This window comes from Perca flavescens, chromosome 2 (genome assembly GCF_004354835.1).
Source record: "Perca flavescens isolate YP-PL-M2 chromosome 2, PFLA_1.0, whole genome shotgun sequence".
NCBI lineage: Eukaryota > Metazoa > Chordata > Actinopteri > Perciformes > Percidae > Perca > Perca flavescens.
In genome coordinates, this window is record NC_041332.1 from 37,787,211 (window position 1) to 37,799,788 (window position 12,578).

Here is a 12,578-nt window from a genome sequence, read left to right on the forward strand (position 1 = left end):
GCCTGTCGCTGAAGCCCTCCATGTGGCAGACAGTCCCCTTGGCAGCCATGCTCACCTTTTTCATAACCAAAGCACTGATCATATCAGTGCTCAGGCTTGCTCTGTATTGGGTCTTGTTCTTGGTAACAAGACTGAAAACCCTCTCACAGTCAGCATTGCTATGGAATATTACTAGTATTCCAAGCATGACTGCTGAGAGGTTGGCCAAGACCTCCTGGCCTCCCCTCTTCAACAGGCCAATTTCTCTCCAGGCCTCATAAATACGTTTCCTGAGGATGCTGGAATCAAAGCGGGTGGTTTGATACAGTGGGGGAAATAAGTATTTGACCCCTTGCTGATTTTGCAGGTTTGCCCACTTACAAAGAATGCAAAAATCTACAATTTTAATCATATGTACATTCTAACAGTGAAAGACAGAATCCCAAAGAAAATTCCAGAAAATCACATCATATGAATTTATTAAAATTGATAACCATCTGATGAGGAAAAACAAGTATTTGACCCCCTGGACAAACAGCAAGTATTCTGGCTCCTACAAGCCAGTTAGTCTTTCTTTAAGACACAGCCCCAATCCGAACCAATTATCTACATCAAATATACCTGCCTCACCTCGTTACCTGTATAAAAGACACCTGTGAACACCCAAACAACCAGCATCCAACATCACTACCATGGGCAAGACCAAAGAGCTTTTCTACGGACATCAGGGACAAGATTGTTGATCTGCACAAGGCTGGGATGGGCTACAAGAGAATCGGAAAGCAACTTGAGAGAAAAGATCAACTGTCGGTGCAGTTATCAGGAAATGGAAGAAGCACCACACCACCGCCAACCTCCCTCGGTCTGGGCCTCCACACAAGATCTTGCCTCGTGGGGTGTCCCTGATCATACGAACGGTGAGGAATCATCCCAAAACCACAAGGGGGGAACTGATGAATCAACTGAAGGCAGCTGGGACCACAGTTACAAAAGAAACGGTTGGTAACACACTACGCCGTCATGGATTGAAATCCTGCAGCGCACGCAAGGTCCCCCCCTGCTCAAGAAGAAACATGTACAGGCCCGCATGAAGTTCGCCATTCACCACCTGGACGACTCAGAAGAGGCCTGGAAGAAGGTGATGTGGTCAGATGAGACCAAAATAGAACTTTTTGGCCTCAACTCAACTCGTCGTGTTTGGAGGGCAAAGAACACCGAGTACAACCCAAAGAACACCATCCCCACCGTCAAGCATGGGGGTGGCAACATCATGCTTTGGGGGTGCTTTTCAGCCAAGGGGACGGGACAACTCCATCGTATTGAGGGGAGGATGGACGGGCCATGTATCGTGGAATTCTGGACCGACATCTCCTTCCCTCAGTGAGAGAGCTGAAGATGGGTCGAGGATGGGTGTTTCAGCACGACAACGACCCTAAGCACACCGCCAAAGCAACAAAAGAGTGGCTGAAGAAGAAGCACATCAAGGTTCTGGAGTGGCCTAGCCAGTCTCCAGACCTGAATCCGATTGAAAATCTTTGGAGGGAGCTTAAAATTGAGTTGCCAGGCGACAACCTCGGAACCTGAATGATTTGGAGGCTGTCTGCAGGGAGGAGTGGGCCAACATCCCTGCCGAAATGTGCACAAACCTTGTCACCAACTATAAAAACCGTTTGACATCTGTGCTGGCCAATAATGGCTTTTCTACAAAATATTAACATGGTGTTTGTCCAGGGGGTCAAATACTTGTTTTTCCTCATCAGATGGTTATCAATTTTAATAAATTCATATGATGTGATTTTCTGGAATTTTCTTTGGGATTCTGTCTTTCACTGTTAGAATGTACATATGATTAAAATTGTAGATTTTTGCATTCTTTGTAAGTGGGCAAACCTGCAAAATCAGCAAGGGGTCAAATACTTATTTCCCCCACTGTACATCCTAAACTCATCCTCTACCTGATCCACTGTTACACTGTCCGGCAAAATGGAAGGAAAGCGGCTGATGAAAAAGTCAACAGAACAGAATTTCACCGATTGCCTCTTCTCTATGTCGGCCACAACAGCATGCATAAGTAGCTCATCCCCAAATGGAAATTTGGAAAGCATGTAGTCAGCTGCAGATGAAAAGAACTTCCTCACATCCCTATAGAATGGCTTCAGCTCTAAGTTGCCCTGGCTTTGGATAAAGACTTGGGTCTCACGCCCAATTGAGAGTTCCTCATCAGGCAGCTGCTTTTCACTTGTGATGGTTTGCCTGATACCTCTACCAATTTCATTCAGCATAGTTATCACATGCTCAGGTTTACAGAATGAAAGCAATATCTTTTGCAGTTGCAGCTCCAAAGTTGGAAGCAGGATATGTATGCATGGCTCCTCTTTTTGAAGTATTTGGTTGCTGATGTCAAAAACTGGTATGACCCTCTTCAGAAAGAGTGAATACACCTTTGACATATGGTTGATGAGGAACTGAAGTACCTTCTCAGGTTTTGTCAGATCCTTTTTCTCTTCTTTCTCGGTTCTTTTGGCCTTTGTTTTTTCTTTTGCAGCTCTTTTTCCAATTTCGTTTTGCTTGAAGAGGAAATTTGTTAAGTCAAACTCTGCAGCAAGGAGGAGCTGCAGGAGCTTTAGGCTTCTGGGTAGGACCAGGTGGAGGTGCAGACAGCTTTGTTAGGATAGAGGAGGATTGCTTGGGAGGCACTGTAGCTGGCATGCTGGTGGAGGGTGTGGCTTTAGGCTTCTGGGTAGGACCAGGTGGAGGTGCAGACAGCTTTGGTAGGACAGAGGAGCGCTTGGGCTGCACTGTAGCTGGCATGCTGGTGGAGGGTGTGGTTTTTGGCTTCTGTGTAGGACCAGGTGGAAGCTTTGGCAGATTGGAGGAACCTGGGGACTTTGTCCTCTTTTTCTTTCCTGCATCCAACTCATTACCAAAGAAAACAGTAAGAGCATCCCACTGTTGCAGTAAATGGTTCACACACTGCCCCAGAGACAGCCATCTTGTGGTGGCCAGCTTGAGGATCTTCCTCACCTCTGTGTCACACATGATTTGAATATCACGTAGGCTCGACATCCTCTTGCTGCTTTTGTCTAGATAGTAATAGATGGTAATGAGGAAGTCTTCGTTGTTCACACTAAGCTGCCTGGATGCCCTCTCTGCAGCTAGGTGTATCAGGTGGCAGAGACAACCAACTAGGTAGATATGCGGATGTTGTGCCTTCAAAAAAGCTGCTACACCTTTCCCTAAGCCTTGCAGAACTGCAGCATTGTCAGCTGCAAGGCTGACACAATTTGACCATGGTATGCCTCTCCTTGTCAGTTCACCATCAAGCAATTCAAATATTGCTCTCCCGGTAGACTCTCTTGATTCACAAATCTTGAGCAACATCACAACTACCTTACCAAGACTGGCATTAAACACCTTCACTACAATGGGGTACATTTTTATGTCATCCATATCTGTGCTCCCATCTGTAGCAAGGCTGTATGGAGATTGCTTCATTGCTTCTGTAATGCACTCATCGTCATGCCAGGCCAGTGTTTTTAATATGGCAGCAGTCTTAGTTCTGCCACCGCCATACTGTTTGGCTATCTCACTATCAGGGAACATCTTCTTAAACAGTGGTCCAGCATGGTCTGCAGCAGCTAATGGCAAGTTGTGTTGTACAATGAATGTAGTGTAAAGGGTTTATGCGCGGATTGGTCTCAAATCCTGTGGTTGTACGAAGAATGAGTTAATTCTAGGCACTGAGTCTGTAGCAGCCACAATTTTTTAATGTTTTTTCCCCTCCACGTGCCGTCGACAGTCTGCAACACACATACACACACACACTCTAAAGCCTCTCTTCATAATTTTAGGTTAGACTGTAAAAGTGATTAGGAAAAACTATGATTATATATTTATCACTTGCTCTGCACTACTACGCTATACTTCTTTCAGTACACCTGCTTTAAAACATTTTTTTCATGATCAATATTTAATTGTATGTTAGGTGTGCTTATATAAACTGATATCCATAAATTAATTGCCTTCAAGTATTTAATTAAACGGGAACCAACCATTCATATGATAGCTATATTATTACCTGTAGCTCCTTGATGGCCAATGTCAAAATCATAATTACACAAAGTGTAAAAGGCATGATTGGGCAGTTTAGAGGGGCGAAGGCATGGCCACTGCTCTTGATATTTTGTCAGGAACTTCTGAGGGGCACAGACCCGCTTCTTTTTAGGTTTGCTGCCCTCTCTCTCCCTGCCAGTGTCCTCGTCTGACACCATGCACCACTGCAAGGTGCGCGCACACACACACACACACACACACACACACACACACACACACACACACACACACACACACACACACACACACACACCCCATCCTCTTAACATCATGTAGGCCATCTGTCTGCCATGATCTGTAAATATGAGTAATACTATAAGATTTTTAGTGATGTGTAGCTCAGGTTACTTATGATCTCTATTATAATATAAATATATATATATATATATATATATATATATATATATATATATATATATATATATATATATATATATATATATATATATATATATATATATATATATATATATATATATATATATATATATATATATATATATATATATATATATATATATATATATATATTATAATAGAGATAGAAGTAACCTGGGCTGTAATACTGTTATACTTTTATAGTATGTCCCAAAATACTAGGCCTATAATAGCCTATTTCTATAAGATTACTATTATATTGTTCCAAAATTGGCCTCCTATACTAACTTATTTATTAAAAATGTAATAATAATCACCTATTTCACCAGTAAATTGCTGGTAAACGACAAAAACAACAACTAGATGGAAAAAGCATATTTTACAATCACTTTGAATTCACCACGAGATCAGTTTCAAGTGACGCACCGTCTGTTGTTTTTCCGACAGCGGCAGCTGCAGACTGTTACGTCTCGTGTCTCGTCTACAGTGAAATATAGTCACATCGTTTAACGTTATCAGTCAGCATTTTAACCGTGTTTAATCCAGCTTGTAGCTAATGGTAGGATAACGTTACCTGCTGCCAAGTAGTGTTAACTAGCCAAGTAGTGTCAACTAGCGTCACATGCAGCGATGTTTCTGTTGCCTCTAACGTAGCTACGTTTCGATAGGAAGAAACCCTACGCTGTGATTGGTCGAACTCTTCTTCTTTAGTTTTTTTTCCAGCATGCTCATGGCTGCTACGCTGTTTTAGCATATATGTCAATGGTTTTAGCCTACTACCATCAAGAGTTAGACTGAGACGCTACTGCACGTCAACGAGTGAACTCAAAGCAGTCTGATTTTCGCGTAGTTTAAAGTGACAAAGCGTATCACCGTATTTTGATGTCAAAATGCGTATCTACTATGCAAAATGCGTACAGGTTGGCAGGTCTGCAAGTGTGTTGGAAGCGTTTCCAGGCAAAATAGAATACAAAAAGATGTTTATATGTCATTTTGACACAAATACATATTAATAAATGACATTTTGATGTTTGAAAGTCTCTAGGTTTTGGCATAAATGCAGATATAAATGTAATTTAAAAAATGTATAAATAATGATCGATTTTCAAATATTGCACCTGTCAATACAGAACAAAATATTCTGTAGCTTATTTTGCCGTCAATACTGCCGACGTTGTCTTTGTTGTAATCAAATCAGTGTATATTTATGTTTTACACAAAGTATACTACTGCTTGAGTGCAAACACATGTATGGGAAACATACATGTGTACAGACAAGGCTAGCAGCAGCAGCGTCAGACATGTTTCTGATGTGTAAAGACATAGAAAAATCCACTCAGCCGCCACGCAGCCAGTGTGACGCCGGCCTAAGCACGTTTCTACAGACCTTCCCAATTCACACTCTCGCTGTCCTCGCTGCAATCCCTCCAAATATACTGTATCTACAATTATGCAGAGGTGTATAAAGTACTAGAGACCAATACTTGAGTAAAAGTACAAGTGCTCTATCAATAAAGTGACTAGAAGTAGAAGTGCTCTTTAAGCACCACACATAGAAGTACTAAAGTATTAAAAAAATGTTGTACTTAAGTATTGCAAGTAGTTTATTTTAAAATGTACTACTCAAGTACTGAAAGTAAAAGTACAAGTATTGTGTTATTTAGTTATTAAAGAAAGCAATCAAAAGTTTGAATATCATATTTTTTATATTATTTCAAATGTTTAGCCAAGGCTGTAGCCAAAGGCATTAACAAATATTAAATATATTATATTAAAAATAACAAATTATTACACTGTGCAAGTAAAATGAACATCCTCTCCAGCACAGTAACGATTAAAGCCCCAAAAAACGTATCACACATAACAGTGGAAAGTTAGCAAGCTAGCATAATACAGGTAAACTAGCAGCTTCACATCACAGGGTCAAACGGTTAACATTCAGTACTCATTGCACACTGAAGAAACTCAGGAATAGCTTAATCTGCTGCAACAATGGCTAAATAGAAAGAGTACAAACTTACATCGTCTCTGACTTCTGAACGGGCAACCGTAATGAAAAGAATCACAACGCGATCTCGGGGATTCACAATCTCGTACGTACCTAACATAGCCGTAACTACACACACTGTAATCTACACAGTCTCTGTAGCTTGAGGAATTCACAACAGTAACGAGTAACGATGCAGCACATAAAAAATGTATCGGAGTAAAAGTATTTCATTCATCGAAAATATGTACTCAAGAAAAAGTGGAAGTAGGAGAAAAAAATAATACTTCAGTAGAGTACAGATACAGCCTTTTAGTACTTAAGTAGAGTAGTAAAGTAGTTCTACTTCGTCACTATACAGCTCTGCAATTATGTCACTATAAACTGACGTTTTATGGGGAGGACCCCCACTGGTTGGATGTTTTTTTTTCTTCTTCGCTCTGCTCACAAGGTCTTTCCACTTTTTTCGTACATCACTCTCTGTACGAAGGCCGCCTGAGTCAGAACAATCGTTGATCGCCTCAGTTATCGGTCTCCATGTTATAACATTGGACTGCTTGGCAGTCAACATATGTCTGTGCTGCCTGTACAGCTCTATCAATTTTCAACGTCAGTGAAATTGCCTTTTCTTTTTCTTTGATCCTCCATTGAAACGGTTACAAAACAGAGGAACATCGTTTACTGTAGCCCGGCAATAGCCATAGTTCGGTGGTCATTCACATGAACGCGCATCGCTAAGACCGGGCGTAGTTAAGCCTAGGCTTAAGTTTGGTTGGTGCAACCGACGTGAAGTCAATTCTAAAGACTGGTCTTAACAAAGACCAACTTAGCAGTCAGGACCAGGCTCCTGGGTTAAAGCTCCTCAGCCTGCTTTATAAAAAAAATTGGATGAAAATCTCGCTTTTTCTAATATGGGACCTTAAACAAAGGGTAATAAAATTGGACAAATACTTGGACCTACATGCAAATATTAGATAAATATAGCTTGTAGCTACAGGTATTGCAGGACACTATCAATAGCTCAACAGTAGGGATGGGCGTATCGATCCTGTGGTATCGATAGATCGATATACTCACGCTACTCATTTGGCATTGATTTCCTTAAATAAATATCGATATAAACTAAAAAATAATAATTAGGGGTGTATGCATCACATTCAGCTGTTTTAGACATAGACAGTATATAATGGACCAATAGACCTCGTTGTTCTGGACGGAGACCAGTGAAGGCTATTAGAAGCACTTTTCCGGTGATGGCAAGCTTTACTGCGCAGCCTCCAACTGAGAGAATGTGACGTGAGCAACCTGTCTGAAAGTTGTAAGTCTTCTGGTAGCTGTGCCAAGAGAAATCTCAATCATTCCCAATCTTACAGATACGGAGAGTGTAGGTGTATGTAAGGAGATAACATGGGCACAGGCTAATTATTGCTAATTAACATGCTAGTTAACATTAGTAATTAAACCTAAACAGCTCATGTAAGTCAAAACTGCCTGCAAGCTTATCCTGTACTATACGGTAATTCCTATACTATGTGACACAATCGTTAGCCTATTTTTACAAAAACGTCTGCTACGGAGCCATAACGTGAGGTACAAGGTAATGGAGCCTTTTATACGTTGTCGTGTTTCTTTAGAAATAAACAATGGACAAATAGAGTCTTTAAACGCTTCAGATGTAAAGTTATTTGCAGTCAAGTGACGTAAAAAAAAAATGGCGGTCAGCGGAATGCTAACAAGAGGTGATACCTTTGTGGCAACAAAATGGCGCCATCGGAGGTTCGAGTTCTGAAGCGAAGCTTACCCCCTTGAGCTTACCCCCTTAGTAGAAGCTCGCTCTAGCCGTTTTGCCGTGCGGTAAACAATTCCATGGTAACACAGAGTTCCACCAATCAGAGACATCACTGTTACACTTAGGATTGTGGGTAGTGAAGTATTTAAGCAAGTTATACATGTTTTTCTTAAAACAAGGTTGATTTCATTTGGACTTCTAGCTTCTACAGAAGCAGAAACATTCGGATGGTTTAAATGGAGAAAATGAATGGGATTTTACTTCGGGAACCACACTGTTGAGCTCTATATTGTAATAAGTCCAGGGGAAAAGCACTGACGTAGACAAGCAGGCAAAGGCACACATACTGTATACACAGAAGTGTAACAGGTGTATGTTTCAGTCACCAAAGCCCCCAGCTTTTACCCTGCACTTAGTCCTCTGTGCTCTTACATCATCACATTCTTTATTCTTTTTTTTTTTTGAGTGCATGTGCATCCAAACAAATTAACGTTAACTTTCTGTGACCTTTTAAGGAAGTGCAATAATTATTTTCAAAAGTCCTTATCACAGTTTCATGGGTGAAAAATGAATTTGATTGCTTCCTTTAAAATATCTTAGCACTTGTACATATACAAGTACACAGGTTTCACACAATGCTTCTGTGCTCTATTTGTCTGTATTACACAACCATTACAGTAACAGGAGTATGAATGTGCTGTTTCCTTAAAATGAATCTATGTTCGTTATTGGCACGATATTTCAGTGTAGCTCATTACATTCACTGATGTTTTGGAAGTGTTTCACTCAGATTAGGCGGATTAGCTGACTCTTGATGCAAACAACACCTACCACTTTACTGGTACATCGTGACAGCAGCTTGGATCTGATTCAAACAGTCATTCGAACATTTCTTTCAAAATAATTTCAGCCATACTTCAGCTAATGACTCAGTTTAAGCTGTCACAACAGCTCTGTGTGTGATGGCTAGTGTAAAGGAAGTAACACATACACTTGGGAATGTGTCCAGGAGCATGAGCTTGTGCTTCAATCACAAAAAAGGTGTGGTTATACCCATTTCCCCATAGATGCAGGTACAAATAACAGTATATTACCTGTTGTATGCTTGTAATATGTTTTAAATGAAAGCTCATTAAAGCCAACTCAATCCTGAGATATGAATAGAAATGGATGCAGTGGCAGATCTAGAAAATTTTACATGGGGGGGCAAAGGGGTAGCGAGAGATCTTGGTAGGGTGGCAGGGGAAGACGGTACATGGGAACCCCCATACGTAAACTGCTATGCCCTACTACGCCCTGCAATGCCCTGCTATGCCCTAAGCTGCTACGCCCTAAACTGCTACAACTATTATTTCTAGTCATAGTTCCATTATCTTTTTTGTTACTATAATTACCATTATTATGAATCATAATTCTCTATATCTGTATATCTGTATCCATCTGTATCTAACCGGCAGCGGCCACCAAGACCCTGGATCTGTCTGATGTTTCTTCCCAAAAGGAAGTTTTTCCTCGCCACTGTTGCACCAAATGCTTGCTCTTGGGAGAATTGTTGGGTCTTTGTAACTTAAGGAGTGTGGTCTAGACCTACTCTATCTGTAAAGTGTTTTGAGAAGAGTGAACTGTTGTTGTATATGTAAATATTTACATATCTAACCCTATAACATATACAACAGAATGGAAATAGCCAAAAACTGCAAAACGTCAGGTCACGACATGTTATGTTACTGTACTGCAATTTATATGTAAGGAGACTATAAACCAACCATGTGGTCCAGGGGTAACTGCAGCCTCCTCTTCCTCTCTGTCGTCTTCTCTGCCTCCTCCTGATCACTCTCTGCCTCTTTCCTGTCTCTCTGAAGCTGCAGCCTCCTCTTCATCCCTCACAGTCAATTCTTCCTTTCCCTCTTCTCTTTCACTCATTTCTGCATCTCCTTCTGTGGTCTTCTCCTGCTCTGACCTGGCTGTTCTCTCCAGTTGACTGTCTTCTCCTTCTTCATTTCCCTCCTTCTCTTCCTCCTGTGCACATCTCAGCATTTTCTTGGCTGGCAATATCCCCACTTTTAGGCTTCAGCTAATATCTCCAGCTACTCTGGCCTGCAAAAGTCAAGATGTGAAAAGCTCTTGTTATTCTTGTATCCCCCCTGTAGATCCCTGCCCCCCACTGTAGGGCCCCCCGAGCCTCTGAAAGTGAAGTCAGTTTCCCGAGGTGAAGTTAAAACACACGTTTCATGTAAATTTAAATTTGTAATAAATGTAATGTATGCACATAGATGGTACATATGGGGGTTCCCATGTACCGTCTTCCCCTGCCACCCTACCAAGATCTTTCGCTACCCCTTTGCCCCCCCATGTAAACATTTTTTAGATCCGCCACTGGTGGGGGGTCAGCTGCCCCCCCTTGCCCCCCTGTAGATCCGCCCCTGAATGGATGGATATTATGTGGCTATGCATATAATGTATCGCCACTAGATGGCAATAGTAACCTAATGACTGAAACCGATCTGAAGCTATGGAATGCAGTTTTATTCAATATTTAATAAATGAATAAATACTTAAATAAATGAATAAATACATGAATAAATATGCCTTTGAAATACATCATGAGATAAATAAATGAGCCAATAAATACATAAATAATTAAATAAATGTAAATATTCATATACAAATGGATCAATTAGTTAAATAAATATATTAAAAGGTTTTACTTTTAATTATTTCATGGTACTTTTATTTTATAAGTCCCCGTTTATTTATTTCAAGAGACTTTTATTTCATAAATCGACATGTTTATTTCCGTGGAATTTTATTTCTTTAATGGCACATTTATTGATTTCCCTATTTATTTCCAGTTCTTATTTGCAAATCAGGGAGCGTGGCTATCTCTCACATTCAGAAGAGAGCCGTGCTCTGTAGCCAGCCCATAGTCACCTATTCTGGGGTAACTAGACCACCAACTACCACTGACCTGACCTGTACCCACTGCAGGTTGACACAACATTAGCTGAGGCGGTGTTAAGTGAGCTAGCAGGCAAACAACTGCTCTAAACATTTCCGTTGATGGTGAAGTGAGACAAGGTGAATGGGACTTATTTGGGACTATTTTTGTGGACGTTTCTGTATTTATTGTTTATTTTATATAACATCATGTTTAGCCCCTTGACGCCTGAATTTATTCACAATTATATAAAAAAAATATTATGTGTGTTTCTGTTGATGCTAAATTAAGTTGAAATTGTTAATTTGTCTATAGCATATGGAATAGATATAAATTTAGGTATGATGCAAATTAGCGACAACAGGCATTATGGTAAAATTCTTTACAAAATGGTAAAATTAATAAAACACATAGTAGATTTCATTTATGTCACAAAGTTGTTAGAACTTCTAAACTGTAAATGACAAATACATGGATCTTGACAACGGCAAGAAAGAAAACACTCTCGTACTCCCTAACATTGACAGTAGTTTCTTTAGGGTTAGGGGTAGGGTTAGGTTTAGGGGTAGGGTTAATTTTGCTTATATATCTCCCACTCCGACCGGTCCTACGAGAAACCAGCGCATGCAAAAGGTTCCTAGGTATGTATCGCATGTAAACAAACCGGCATTGGGGGGAATACACACGCAATCTTGCCTGCAGTCGGAATGGAAGGGGTTTGATGCAAATTAGCGACAGTCGGCGTTAAGGGGTTAAAGGTGTGTCAACTGCAGCGGCTGTGCAAGAAGGAAACAAGATGAATGAGGACAGAAACGTCCACATAAATAGTCCCAAAGAAGTCCCATTCACCTTGTCTCTGTAGTATCTGGACGTCTAACGGACCTTTTATAAACTTTGTCTTAAGTTTTTGGTAACAAAGAAACTCGGATGAACTTTAGCCTACTTTTAGAAGACATCTCTAACATCTGGAAAGTCTTATCAATGGGGCCCCCAACATCTTGAAAAGAAGGCCAGTTGGCTTGTAGCCATTGGCTACATTATGAAGAATAGATATACCATGTTCAAACAAAGAAAGTTAGAGGACCACTGGAGAAAGGGAAAACAGGTCCTCTCCAAGCTTTTCAGAGCTTGTCAATTGATGCTGATTTCTTTGAAGTAAATAAACCTTTATAATCAAGAAACCGTGTCAGCGGATTCCTCACCACACAACATTACAGCATTGCTTCCAAATACAATACATCTCACTTCACCATCAACGGAAATGTTTAGAGCAGTCGTTTTAACGAAGTGATTTTTGTTATGTACTCTCGGTTTAAGGCCGCTCCTCTCAGGATCACCGAAGGTCCTTTCCTTCCAAAGGACGCCGGCTAGCCTTCCTTGGTCGCCACATCGAG

At 40.7% G+C, this 12,578-nt stretch overlaps 1 protein-coding gene across 1 annotated transcript in view; it reads right to left on the minus strand.

The window, feature by feature from the left end:
• The window catches only part of chrnb5a (cholinergic receptor, nicotinic, beta 5a), a 33,600-nt gene extending 23,552 nt beyond the window's left edge, over nucleotides 1–10,048 (minus strand). Inside the window, exon 1 of the mRNA XM_028598388.1 lies at nucleotides 10,013–10,048. The gene's annotated coding sequence lies outside the window, so the exon portion shown is untranslated. The remainder of the gene's footprint in view (nucleotides 1–10,012) is intronic.
• Between the last annotated feature and the right edge of the window lie 2,530 nt (nucleotides 10,049–12,578).